The sequence below is a fragment of the Panthera pardus genome, unplaced genomic scaffold, assembly GCF_024362965.1.
Source record: "Panthera pardus isolate Hobbes unplaced genomic scaffold, ASM2436296v1 HiC_scaffold_1, whole genome shotgun sequence".
Taxonomy (NCBI): Eukaryota; Metazoa; Chordata; class Mammalia; order Carnivora; family Felidae; genus Panthera; species Panthera pardus.
The window spans coordinates 70,861,215-70,873,817 of NW_026526654.1; the positions used below are offsets into that span (position 1 = coordinate 70,861,215).

Here is a 12,603-nt window from a genome sequence, read left to right on the forward strand (position 1 = left end):
CACATCTCCACCTTGGCCGAGCTGGCTCTGGTCCCGAACGCCTCACATCCAAAATGAAATCCTCCTTTGCAGAAACACCACGAAGCCAAAAATCGTGTGTTGCTTGAGGTAAAATCCAGTCCCCTGAGAGAGGCCAGGGTGGACGCGGCCAGGGCCGTTGGCAGGAGGCTCTCAGATCTTCGATAAGCTGGGCCCTGAGCAGGCATGCGGGCGTCCTGGAGGCGCCTCGCCCTGCCGTAACGAGACCTCGCCACGGTTACCGGATAGCAGCCCATTGTGGAGACAGGAGGATTCAGATATCGGGACAACTTTCTGCACAAAAGCCTTAGTGAGCCGAGGGTGGCCGTGTGCACGGGGTGTTCCGTCCTTCGGCTTGAACACATTTTCATTTCAGTAGACTAGTCATGATCAGACATCAACTGCTTTTCCAAGAGCATCATTTGAATACATTAGAATCTCAGGGATGTCCCCGCTAGGATCTTTCTCCGGCAAATGGCAAACGTCATCGTTACGTTCGTTTCTCCATACAGTCTATTTCTCTCCCTTCTTTACTCAGAGGACTGACGCCTCTAAATCTCTAGCACAGGCATTTGCTGAAGCTGGGACAGCTCTTAGAGGAAGACGAGGAGACCCCAGACACCGAATGGGAAGTGTTCCTGGATGTATCAGCACGGTTTATTTTTGCCGGACTTTTGTTCTGTTTGCTGGTTGGTTTGAGAGAGAGACAGAAAGCGTCAGGCATTTTGTCAGACACTTGGAGAGGTCTGTGACACAAAAACAAAACTAAAATAATGTGTATATCCTGCTTCAGAGCGATGGCTATGCTTTTTGAAACGCAGCTAGCAAAGGACATCGTAAGTATCTTCGTACTGAGCACGGGTTCCGTGCGTGGCATTCCAGACCCGATGTTGACCCTGTGACCCCATGCCCCTGAACGTGCAGGAGCGCTTAACGTTGTACAGTAGCAGAGGGCATCAGGGCTGATCAAGTGCCTCCACACACATTAATTTATCGAACTGTCATGGCTTCCTTGGGACAGAAGAGTCCTTCCCATTGTCATCATTGGTCCTCAATTCACAGGTGAAGCAAATGAGCCTGAAGCAGTTGGGAGACTTACCTAAGGTCTAAATCGGTGAGTGAGAAACTTGTCCTCAGACCCAACCCTCCTTCTTCAAGCCCCACTGCCCCCTCGGTGCCATGGACTCGTGACGTCACACGCTCGGAGGTCTCTGTCCCGCCCATTTCTCTGGCTCCGCACAAGCACAATATCAAAGCACTGAGGATAGACAAGAACGGACAGAACTTCTTCCTAGAGGAATCCAGGGACTGTGACCTTTCTCAGTTGCTTCTGTGCCAGTGGGCTTACGATGAGATTAATTCGACATAAATTTAGAAAAGGTTTAAATAGACAAAAAATGAAGTGTAGGGGTGACTCGGTGGCTCAGTTAAGCATCCGACTTCAGCTCAGGTCATGATCTCAGGGTTCGGGAGTTCAAGCCCCACGTCGGGCTCTGTGCTGACATCTTGGGGCCTGGAGCCCGCTTCAGATTCGTGTCTCCCTCTCTCTCTGCCCCTCATCTTCTCATGCTCTGTCTCTCTCTGTCTCTCAAAAATAAATGTTAAAAAAAAAATTTTTAAATGCAGTCTAATCTATATCATATCCAGAATGTCCCAAGAACCTAACCTCTTGAGCCCAAAGGGAATGAAAGTACCTTCTATATTTTTCTCCTCTCTGCTCCTACTTCCTGGCTAGATTCTTCCTAAGGACCAACCTTACAAAAAAAAAAAAATTGATGGACAATTCTAGTGACATCACTTGCAGAGCATCTCGTGAATACAAAAGAACATGACGTTGGCAGTAGGCAGTGCCCAGCTAGCTGACTCTCACCTCCTTACCAAAGCAGCCTCGAAGCCACCCCTCTCTCCAGAGCTCCTGCTCAGGGAGTTGAAGGGAGAGAATACTTTCTCTCCACAAAAATATTTTTTGTCTCTGTTCAAGAAAGTTCATCTCAAGTAGCAACTGCCTTTATACCTCATTTAGATTTTCTCATGGCCTCGCCAGAAGAAATGGGTGTGAAATCACCTTGTGGTTTTAAAAAGTATATTTCTAGGACCCTACAAATGCCCATCCAATCCCAAATCAGGCCAGGTCTGGCTCTTCCTTTGCATCACGGAGAATGCGGGGCAAGCACATAGGTGGGGAGGGCCCTTCGACTGCGTCCTCGCCCCCAGCCCAGCCCCTCCACGCCAGCCCTGCTGTGCACAGGAAAGAGCCAGCTGGTCCTGGAGCTGTGTTCCTCACTCAGCACAGAGCACACCCATTCTTTGTGTAGATATCAAGAGACTTGAGGCTTGACTAGAGCCCCCAGAGAATTGGCATAAGGTGACTCAGTGTATCCAACCTTGCTTTATTCCAGAATTTCTCAAACTGCAAGGGCAGAATCCCAAGGCGGCAGCAGAATGGTCCTGAGGGACCCAGGGGGTTTGTTCCACGGCAGTGCCAATGCCAGGTGGTAGTGGCCACGGGCGGGGGGGTGCGGACGAGGGTGTTGGAGCTCCTATCTGTTCCCACACCAGCCTAGTCCGTGCCTCCATGCTCGCGGCCCAGGGGGCAGGGCCGTTGGCAGGAGAGAATGCCAGCATGAGCCTCCCTCGAATCAGGTCTGGGTCCCAGGTCTGCCACCTCCCAGCATAGGAACGCTTTTTCAACTCTGGGTTTTGGTGTTCTCACCTGCAAAAGCCACTATGACCCATTTCATCGAGTTGTTATAATGATTACAGAAGGCAATAGAGAGGGAGCACTTAACATGCCCCATCCGCTCAGTCAAAAGCGTCAATTAACTTATACAATAATATCAAGATACTATTACTGCTTGTACTACTTTTGCGGCTTCCAGCACAAGGCTGCCAAACCATCGTTGCAGGCAAATACTCTGCACCCAGGCCCCTCAACCTTCAGCATTCGCAGCTGTCACAGGCTGAGGCCCGCCTTAGGAAAGGTGGGCATGGAAATCTCTAGTTGAGCCCGCTGCCCCGGACAGTGCTGTGTTTCCCCGGGGACGCTGAGCAGCCACTGCGTCGAGGGCATGTGGCCAGGCACTCCTTCCCTTCCAGCACAAAGCCAGTGAGCACCTGACCCCTTCAGAGTTGGGAATGTTGACCATGACTGCACTGTTACCTGGGTAGTCCTTACGGGGGGCACGCATCCCGAGGGAGCTGCTTCTCCCCTCCCGCCAGGCTGCAGCCGCTCTGCCTACAGGGTCCTGGGTCAAAGCAGATGGTCTGTCCGCTCGCCCTGGGTCTAGACACCCCCTTGGCTGTGCCCCTGACACGAAAGAGACCCTGAGTCAGCACTTCCCAGAAGGCAGGTGACTAGAGAGGAGGAATGAAGGGGGGAACGCAGAGGAAGAGGGGGGAGCTGAGAAAAGGAAGAGATCAAATCATCCACGCTGAATATTTAATGAAGGGTAAGATTACAAAGTTTGACAACGCGTATCCCGTGTCGCTCTGGTCCACTTGCACGACGTATCGGAACATTTCGCCTTCGGGCTGTGCTATGAATTGAAAGGAAAAGAATTTCCCCTGGAGACAGGCTCCCGTGGCTCAGACGCAGGACCCTGTGCCTTTGGACCTCTGTCCAATGAAGCACCGCCCTTCTGGAAGCAGAGAAACTCAGCCCCACAGCGCCCCACCCCCACCCCCGTGCTTGGCCCTCTCTGCATGTGGAGTCTGAAAATGGAATAACGTATGTTTTCGCCGTGCCTTTGTGCTTTAACAGGCTTGGAAATCTCTTAAGATGGGCCTGGAAGCAAACATCAGGTCCTCTGAGGTTCACAAGACCAAAACTGTCCTGGCACCTGAGTGCACAGAGCGCCGGGGGCTGCACTTGTAGACGCCCCTAGAAGGCACAACCCCAGTTTGGGAACCGCCACCAACTGGAAGGCAGGATGGGAGGTAGGCTAACTCGGCTGGGCCAAGATTCAGGAGAAGAGTGAGAGGGAAAGTTAGAGGGGAGAGCAAAGGTGGCATTAGGCAGTGAAAGGAGGCTCAGAGGCCAGATCGACAACTTTGAATTTGATTCAGCTGAATACCGTTTGTCAGAGCTCTGGGAGTCACTAAGACATATTCATGCAATTTAGAAAAAGTGCCCTCTTGAGGTGAGGGCCAGGCAAGCAGTCCCCATTGGCTCTCTTGGTGGGGTACCCTGGTGCAGTGCACAACCCATATAACTGTACATGACAAGCCTGACCGGTTAAGAATTTAGAGCAGAAGATGGTGTGGCAAATGGGATTGTGAGAAAATTCCATGTAGAAACCTTAAGTGGGAGCCCCATAAGATTTAAGAAAAGTTAGCGCTTCGTTGATCTATTATCACGTACAAACCAACCCAAAACTCAATGGCTTCAAACAACAATCATTTTATTTGCTCACAGTTCTATAATTTAGCGGGGCTTTGGTGGGGGTGTCAGTGGCACCCCTGTGCCCGCACTCAAGGTAGGCTGGGGCTGGGGTCAGCTGGGGACCTGGGACGGTGGGCCTCTCTTCTCCACAGGGACCTTCCAGCAGGGTAGCCAAAATTCTCGCCTGGCTGCTCAGGGCTTCCAACAGTGCAAAGGTAGAATCTGTCAGTCTTAAGGCCTAAGCTGCGAACGCACTTCATGTTCTTCCGCCGCCTTCTGTGAAGAAGCCAGATCACAGGACTAGCTCAGAGGAGGGGGCAGCGGTGGGGGGGGGACGACCCAAGGATGTGAGTACTAGAAGACAGGCTCACTGGGGCTACCAGGGCAGTCTCCTGCCACTGTCTGTTAGGGAGTTGTGGTGGCCAGCCGGGGAGGGGTGAGGACCTCACTGGAGGGCAGCCTATTTAAGGATGATCTCCTATCTTCCTTTTTAAGGATAATCTCTGAATTATTTATGCTTGACTTGAGGTGTACTATATACCCCAATCAGTTTATCTTTCTAAGCACATTCAGCTAAGATTAATGGCAAAATAGTTTACCTTATCCAAAATCAAGTGTCAAAGGCCACTATAGGAATAGGCCTCAGGACACCTGGGTGGCTCAAGTCGGTAAAGCGTCTGATTCTTGATTTCGGCTCAGGTTCATGAGATCGAGCCCCACTTCAGGCTCTGGGAGGACAGTGCAGAGCCTCTTTTGGATTCTCTCTCTCTTTCTCTCTCTGCCCCTCCCCTGCATGCGCACCCTCTCCCTCTCTCTCAAATTAAACTTTAAAAGCAAGGAATAGGTCTCATTCTTATATATTTATATGAAGAATACACATATATCAGAAATATACATATATGTATGGCCAGAATATATGATCAGAAAATGAAAGCACTTACAAACTTAAAAAAAAAAAGTCTTAACTGTTATCATCTTGTCATAAAGTGCCAGTTCTGCGTTTTGTGCTTTAGTTAATTTGCACCCACTACAAATGGGCTTTACTGATACGCTAAGCTCCCCGAATCTTGCTTGAATGTACATCCTTGGGACCCTGCGGGTCTCTATTCTTATCACTTCTTTTTTTCACTTCTGCTCTTGTTCCTGATCCTTATTTTAAAATAATCTTTTAAAGCACTCTCTTTCTCATTGGATCCTCACCAGTCTTGTATGGATCAATTCGCTGTCATCGAAAGTCAGAGCAGCGGGAGGGGGCCGTGCGGCTGAGGACAGCGGGAGAGAGGTGGGTTGTTCCGAACCTGTCTTGTTCACTGCTCTACCTCCTTCAGCAATCGGCTCTTCTGGGTCTTCTCAGAGAGCGAGCCAAATCAAAGCCACATGTGGCAAATGATCAATCAGCGTATTGATCCAGAAGCAACCATGCCTCCGTCTACCCCAGCCACCCTCACAATATATCACGCTCACTCTGTGTTATGTGTCGGTAGCATGGGCGAGTTTTGCTGTGGTCATAAATAACCCCCCAAACTCTTATTGGCTTGTTACGCAGACTTGCCTCTTCGTCACGTTCCACGTCCTTTGAGGTTGGCTGGGGCCTCTGTTCTTAGTTTCTCAGGAGCCTCAGGCTGACAGAAACTCCATCCAGAAGAGTTTACCATGGCAGGTGGAAGATGGCATGGTGGAGGGTGTGTTACTCCTAGACCTTCCAGTGCAAGTTACACATTCTCTTCCTCCCACACTCCGTTGACAAAAGCAAGTCACGTGCCCTCTCCCAGCTCCCAAGCAAGTGGGGAAAGGCAATCCTAGCACGTGCCTGGGCGACAGCCGGACTATTTGTGAACAGCCTTAATAACTTCTGTGCGTTCTAATGCTTTGTTTGTAGCTTCAGTCTTCCCTCTTAGTGCGATGTGAGCTGGTGCAGGGCGGGACTCAATTCTACAGAGTTAATCTGCCTCCATCACCTAGCCCGGTGCCTGGCACCCAGAAAGTACTTAAGGTTTATTGAGTTAATTAATTAATAACTTGTCTCACATGATGAGGAAGTCAACATAAGAACGTAGGGGCTTGGGGCTTGGGGCTTGTGTTGTGTCGTCAGTGGTCAACTTTGCTGTACTACCATCCACTTCTTAGCGGACCTTCCTTTCCCGCAATCCCTTCCTTGTAACGTTGGAGCTTACTCTTTCAAGGAGAGGAACTTGCCTGAGCTTTAGAAGGTGGAAATGAAGAGAGGCGATTATCCTCAGGAGGTCACAGGGGTCAGACCAGACACAAGGTTCTCGGGCTTCCTGGCAAGCACCAGATTTGGCAGACCTCCCAGGGATTCTTAAGAAATGTAGCAGTTTCTCCGCAAACTTTAGAGAAGGACCCACCTTGGTGTTTGAGGCTGTTCTCCCCGCTGACCTTCCCCCGCTGGTCTCTCCGTGACCTTCCAGCTGCTTTCACCCCCTCAGCTCTTCTCACTTCAGGTAAGCCCTAATTCCTATATTAAATCTCTATACCCATAACATGTACAGTCATCCTTTATTTTTCCTAAGAGTTAAATAAGAAATTTTTTTTTTGGTCATACCCCCAAAGAAACATGTTACAATGACCCTGGAGGAAAACCCTCTCTGTGAGATTTGCTATTCTTCTCCTCCTCCGGTCTGAGCTGAAAAGGGGGCCTGAAGAATTGTTTCAGACTCCGTCAGAGGACCTGCCAGCACCCTGCCTCGTCTCTCCACGCAGTGACAGCCTCTGTCCTGGGCAGAGGCGCCACTCTTATTTGTGACAAGTAAATTAGGAACAGGTGCAGCCAGAAGCAGTCAATCTCCCAAGGTTTGCAAGCAGATGGGCAAACATGCCAGAGACCTGTCCATCCTGACCTATGACTGTATTATCTTCTGACTAAATTCTCAGCCCCCCAGCTTGCCCCTTCCGGCAAAGCATGTTATTTCCTCCTTCTTGGAATCGGAGGGAAACTGCTCCTGTACCCTGCATATTGATTCCCCGGGTGAATTGCGGTTTCCGGGGCAGAGATCGCACTGTTCAAGAATGCATATTTTGTCTCTAAAGCCTTTCCTTCCTTTCAAGGGGAAAATGGCCAGCTACTTCCATGCCGTAGCTCAAAGAGCTGATGGAGAGAAGCCTCACACCTCTGCAGCCATGGCAGGTGGATTAAGCAACTACTGGAAGTGAATATTGACAAATTTCAAAGAAACGCGGCAGAATTCTCAGTGCTTGTGCAGGATTAGGTCACCTGGGTTGCTGCCATCAAAGCCCACCCCCGTCTATGAATCAGAATCTACAGCCCCCAGGCTTAGCTTTTTATTTATTTATTTATTTATTTGTTATTATTATCTTAATGTTTATTTATTTTTGAGAGAGAGAGACAGAGTGTGAGACAGGGAGGGGCAGAAAGAGAGGGAGACACAGAATCCGAAGCAGGTTCCAGGTTCTGAGCTGTCAGCACAGAGCCAGACGCGGGGCTCAAACCCACAAACCGTGAGATCATGACCTGGGCAGAAGTCAGAAGTTTAACTGACTGAGCCACCTAGGTGCCCACCCCCCAGCCCCAGGCTTAGCTTTTTAATCTAGCAGCAAATATTTCCTGGAGGTCACTCTGTGCTCATCCCTGTCCCAGGCTCTTTGGGGGTTTTCCTGTGGCTGCTTTCTCTCTGTCTTCTTCGACTTTCCCCTTCCCCTTCCTCCGTCAGTCATCAAGTAAACACAACCACAACGTGATCCGCTAATATTTACTGGGCTCTTACGGTGGTGACTGCCATTTCTCTCATTTGGCTAAACATGCAAGTCTTCTAACTTCCACCAGAGGACAGCACCTTCACACAAATAGCCCAGCTCTGGTCCACGCGGAGAGTAAAGCAAGAACCATCCACGCCTCTGGTCTAAAGGTGAACGGGAACTGGGATGAGAGGAACCTGCCCAAATCTGTGTGTCCAAATTTCCCGTGTGTGCCTGCGTGAGTACGTGTATGAATGGACGGAGCTAAACATGTATAGTCACGGCTTGGAGGTTTGCAGAAAGGTCGAGGTACTATTGAGCAACAACCACATACCAGAAATTGTGCTTCCTTTTTATTTTTTTTTACTAAAAAAATGTTTTTTCAACGTTTATTTATTTTTGAGAGACAGAGACAGAGCACAAGCGGGGGGAGGAACAGAGAGAGAGGGAGACACAGAATCCCAAGCAGGTTCCAGGCTCTGAGCTGTCAGCACAGAGCCCGACCTGGAGCTCCCAACTCACAAACCATGAGATCATGACCCGAGCCGAAGTCGAACACTTAACCGACTGAGCCACCCAGGCGCCCCTAATTGTTCTTTCAACAAGGGATTATTTGTAACCAGTGCCATGAAGACCGGTGCCAATGAAATGCATTTGTCTTAATGCTTAAACAAAATAAGCATTTCACTCTAATTTTGTTGGCCCCATTTAGTTGGCTGATAAAGCATCTTTTTGTTAATAGTAATATAAAAAGAATAAATAGAGGAACTGCATCCAGGCAAATTCTATTTTAATGGTCTGATGATGAGGAAGGGATGTAAGGGAGAATATTCAAATTATTTTCTTGCAGTTAAGACATTCTGGAATTGAGCTGCAAATTTAAAAAGCATTAGCTTCTGATCCGTTTGTTAAATTGCCCACATGCACCCCGGGGTTCTGGGACACTTTATTTGCAAACAGTAACAGATTCGAAAATAGGAGGTATTGTGCAAAAAAGGGAGCCCTTCATGTGTTCCAAAATAGAGATGTGTGAGAGTGTTGCCTTCACTTTCCTAGCCTGGGAAGTGGCCTCCCAGGGGACAGACGGCCAGGGAGACAGACGGCCAGAGACGACGACAGGATTGGATTGCCAAGGAGGTTCTGGCACAAGATCAGGGTTGACCGTTGCTACTTTTTCCCTTTTTTTTTTTTTTTTTTTTTTTTTTGACAGACAAAGACCAAGACCAGACCTGACTGCTGTGACAAATGAGGAATTCAGTAGGGGTCAAGTGCTAGGTGTGTGAGGAATTTTAAAAGATGAGAGCGGGGGCAAAGGAAAGGCGCTGCAGGGAAATTGTAGACGCATCATGAAGGAATACGAACCAACAGTTACGAATTCTACCAAGTTCCAGGCATCAGTTTAGGCAATTTATTGACTCATTCAATGGTGACAGTAGTGGTGAGGTAGACAGGGGTTCGAGGCCTCCATGATCTGCCTCCACCTGCTTTTCCTGTCTCCCACAGGAAGTCACCGAGCCTTCCCTCTCTCCCGCCCCCCAGGGCAGTGAGAGCGAGGGCAGAAATGGGGAGTGGGTAGGTGGGGAGCAGACATTGGCCACGTGTCCCATGCTGGCCACTGCTCCACAGCAGAACACAATAAAGCGTGTCCTTATGGGCCACCGAGGGAGGAAGGGTGAATGCGAGGTTAGCCCCTCCCACAGTCACAGTGGGCCCTACGCGGCCCCCTGGCACCCCTGGGCAGCCGGGCCTCAGTGCTGTGCCCACACAGCATCTGGGAGGAAAGAGGTGTGGGGACAGAGGCCACCCTGCGAGGGGCCACTCGGCCTGGGGATGGCGTGGGCGGGACACGGTTGGAGGAGGGCAGCCAGGGACCGGAAGAGGAGGCCCTGAGACCCATCCCATCCTCCCTCAGCGGCCTCAGCCTCCGCCCCATGTGCAAACCCCCAAGGCCGCCTCCTTCTGAGACTCCTGCCCACCCCTGTGCTTGGCAGGCTCTGGGGAGTCTGCCCACACCTCCCTGCCACTCGGAAAGAAGAGGCAAGGTGAAACCCGGATGGATTTGGATCTAAAACCCAAGCTGGCCGTGTCCTCCAGAGAACCCCAGCTGCTCCTCCCCTTCCTCTGTACTCCGGACCCAGAACCGGAGTCTCCGTACTAGTCATTGAGTCAGATCCGGAGCCGTTGAGCGCTGGGAAGGAAGAGTTCGGTCAGTTTTCTTCCTGACGGCTGTCAAAGGAAGGGCCACCATAAAATGCCGCCTCCCAGAAAGGCCACTTGCCACAGATGTGCCTGATCGCAGGGTGGGTTCCAGGGCTTCAGCCTCGGTGTCCAAAGAAGCTCCCCAAATGATGCTCAGGCGTTCCAGAGTTGGTACCCACTAGGCAAGAGCACCATCCAGGGTATGAGGGCACACAGACACAGACCTCTTCACCAGCCCTGGGGAAAGGTTGGTGATGCCAGGAGGGTAACCCGCCCAAGGCCAGGCCCCCAGAGGCCAAGAGTGAGCCAGAAGTGCTGAGAATGCGTTCATGTCGTCATTCGTTCACCCAGAAAACATGCACCAAGCACCCAATGCGTTAGGTGCTGGCAAGACCATGGTGAGAGAGACCATGTGGCCCTGGCCTGTGTCAGTTCCTGGCTGCCTCTGCTCCTCAGGGACACGGTGAGGTAGATGGAGGGAGGGGGAGGGGAGGGAGAAGGGTGAGAGCAGCAAAAGTCAGGCACCTGGCCCCATAAGAGAGGAGAGCTGTGTGTGTGTGTGTCTGTCTGTCTGTCTGTGTGTGTGTGTGTGTGTGTGGGTGTGTCTGTGGGTGTAGTATAGCCACATCCATGTGCAGCTTTTGGTTATCCTAAAAACCAAAGAGAGTGCATGTGGCAATTAAACAAACCCATTATGCAATTTATTTGTGTTGATAAACAGTGTATGTGTTTGTACCGACTAATTAACCAAAATTATGCCCTGTGCTAAACTTCTAAGCAATGCTCCATAACTAATAACTGAGGTTTTAGGTACTCGACAACGGAATCAAAGCCTGAACAGCCCTCTGGGATGTGCAGCCGAGCAGCCCTCGGCACACAGCAGGTCTCTGGCAGGCTGCAGGCTGAGTCTGTAGGTTCCAGGATCCTGCCTGCCTGAACGGGGCTGTGACTGGTACCACCTAGCAACACAGACCAAGTCTGTGCCTCCCCTCACTAGGGGGAGGGAACGAGGGACAGGACAATCCTGAGGACTATATGTACCCTCTGTCCCCCAAGCTGGAATCTCTGTCCTTTCCTGTCTCCTCCTTCTTGTAGCCCCTGGACAGAGGGACAGTCAACCGACGAAGCACAAAAGGAGGGATGGGCTCCTTCCCTCCCTTCCTTCCTCCCTCTCTTCCCTCTTCCTTCCTTCCTTCTTCCTTCTTCCTTTCTTTCATATTAGTATTTTCCAACAACATATATATGTTTTGTCTGATTACAAAAGCAATATTCATGAGTATTCCATAATATTCTTTATGGAAACCAGAAATTTGGGAAAAGCACGACAAAGAAACTAGAAGTCTCACATCATTTCATGATGGCTACACTATCAGCCTCCATTTCCAAGCTCTGGCATGTAAGCCTCCCACAGCCCACACCGTGCATATAGTTTGGAAGCTTGCTTTTTTACTTAACAGTATTTCACGGACTGTATCTTCCCTCGGGTCATTGAATATTTCTCTTCAATTTCACTTCTACTGGTGGCCCAGTGTTCTATGGGACAGAAGTATCAACATCTATGTGATCACCAGTGTCCAGACCCCCTCACACCCCAGCTCCCTTTCTCCTTTCCTACTTTCTGTCCTCCATTCTTGTGAAACATAAGTAAGCTGGGCAGGCTCTGGAGAGGAGGGGCAGGGGGCACTTTGACTCAAGTTTCACATTCACAAAGGGTCTCAAATAAAGACAGTTGATGGGATTCCCAAATGCTATGCTACGGATTGAATTGCGTCCCCCCCCCCAAATTCGTATGTTGAAGCCCTAGTCCCCATTGTTGAAGGTAGGGCCTTTGGAAGGTGACTAGGTCATGAGGGCGGGGCCCCCGTGATAGGAATAGCGTCCTCATAAGAAGAGACACCAGATCTCTCTCTTTCTCTCTCTCCTGTGTGAAGACAGAGCAAAATGGCTCCCATCTGTAACCCAGGAAGAGGGCTTTCACCAGGAACCAAGTCAGTCAGCACCTTGATCTGAGATTTGTAGCCTTCAAAACTGTAAGAAATAAATGTCTGTTGCTTAAGCCGCTTGGTCTGTGCTCTGTCGTTACAGCAGCCCGCACTAAGACAGCCAGCCATGCAGCTACACCCACAAAACAAAAATTCTGACTACTGGACTTTAAACTTGCTGCCTGTTTTCAGACCACACCCCTAACGTGTCTTATGATTCCAAACTTTTATAAACCCTATTATTATCTTGTAAGCAGTACAATTATTTTGCATTGCACACTTGGGGTTCGGTTAGAGGCACTTCTTTGT

At 50.1% G+C, this 12,603-nt stretch overlaps 1 long non-coding RNA gene across 1 annotated transcript in view; it reads left to right on the forward strand.

Moving 5' to 3' along the window:
* Nucleotides 1-12,368, forward strand: part of LOC109265982 (uncharacterized) — a 56,794-nt gene extending 44,426 nt beyond the window's left edge. The window contains exon 4 of the long non-coding RNA XR_008421156.1: nt 12,244-12,368. This is a non-coding gene — a long non-coding RNA (uncharacterized LOC109265982). The remainder of the gene's footprint in view (nt 1-12,243) is intronic.
* Nucleotides 12,369-12,603: the final 235 nt, after the last annotated feature.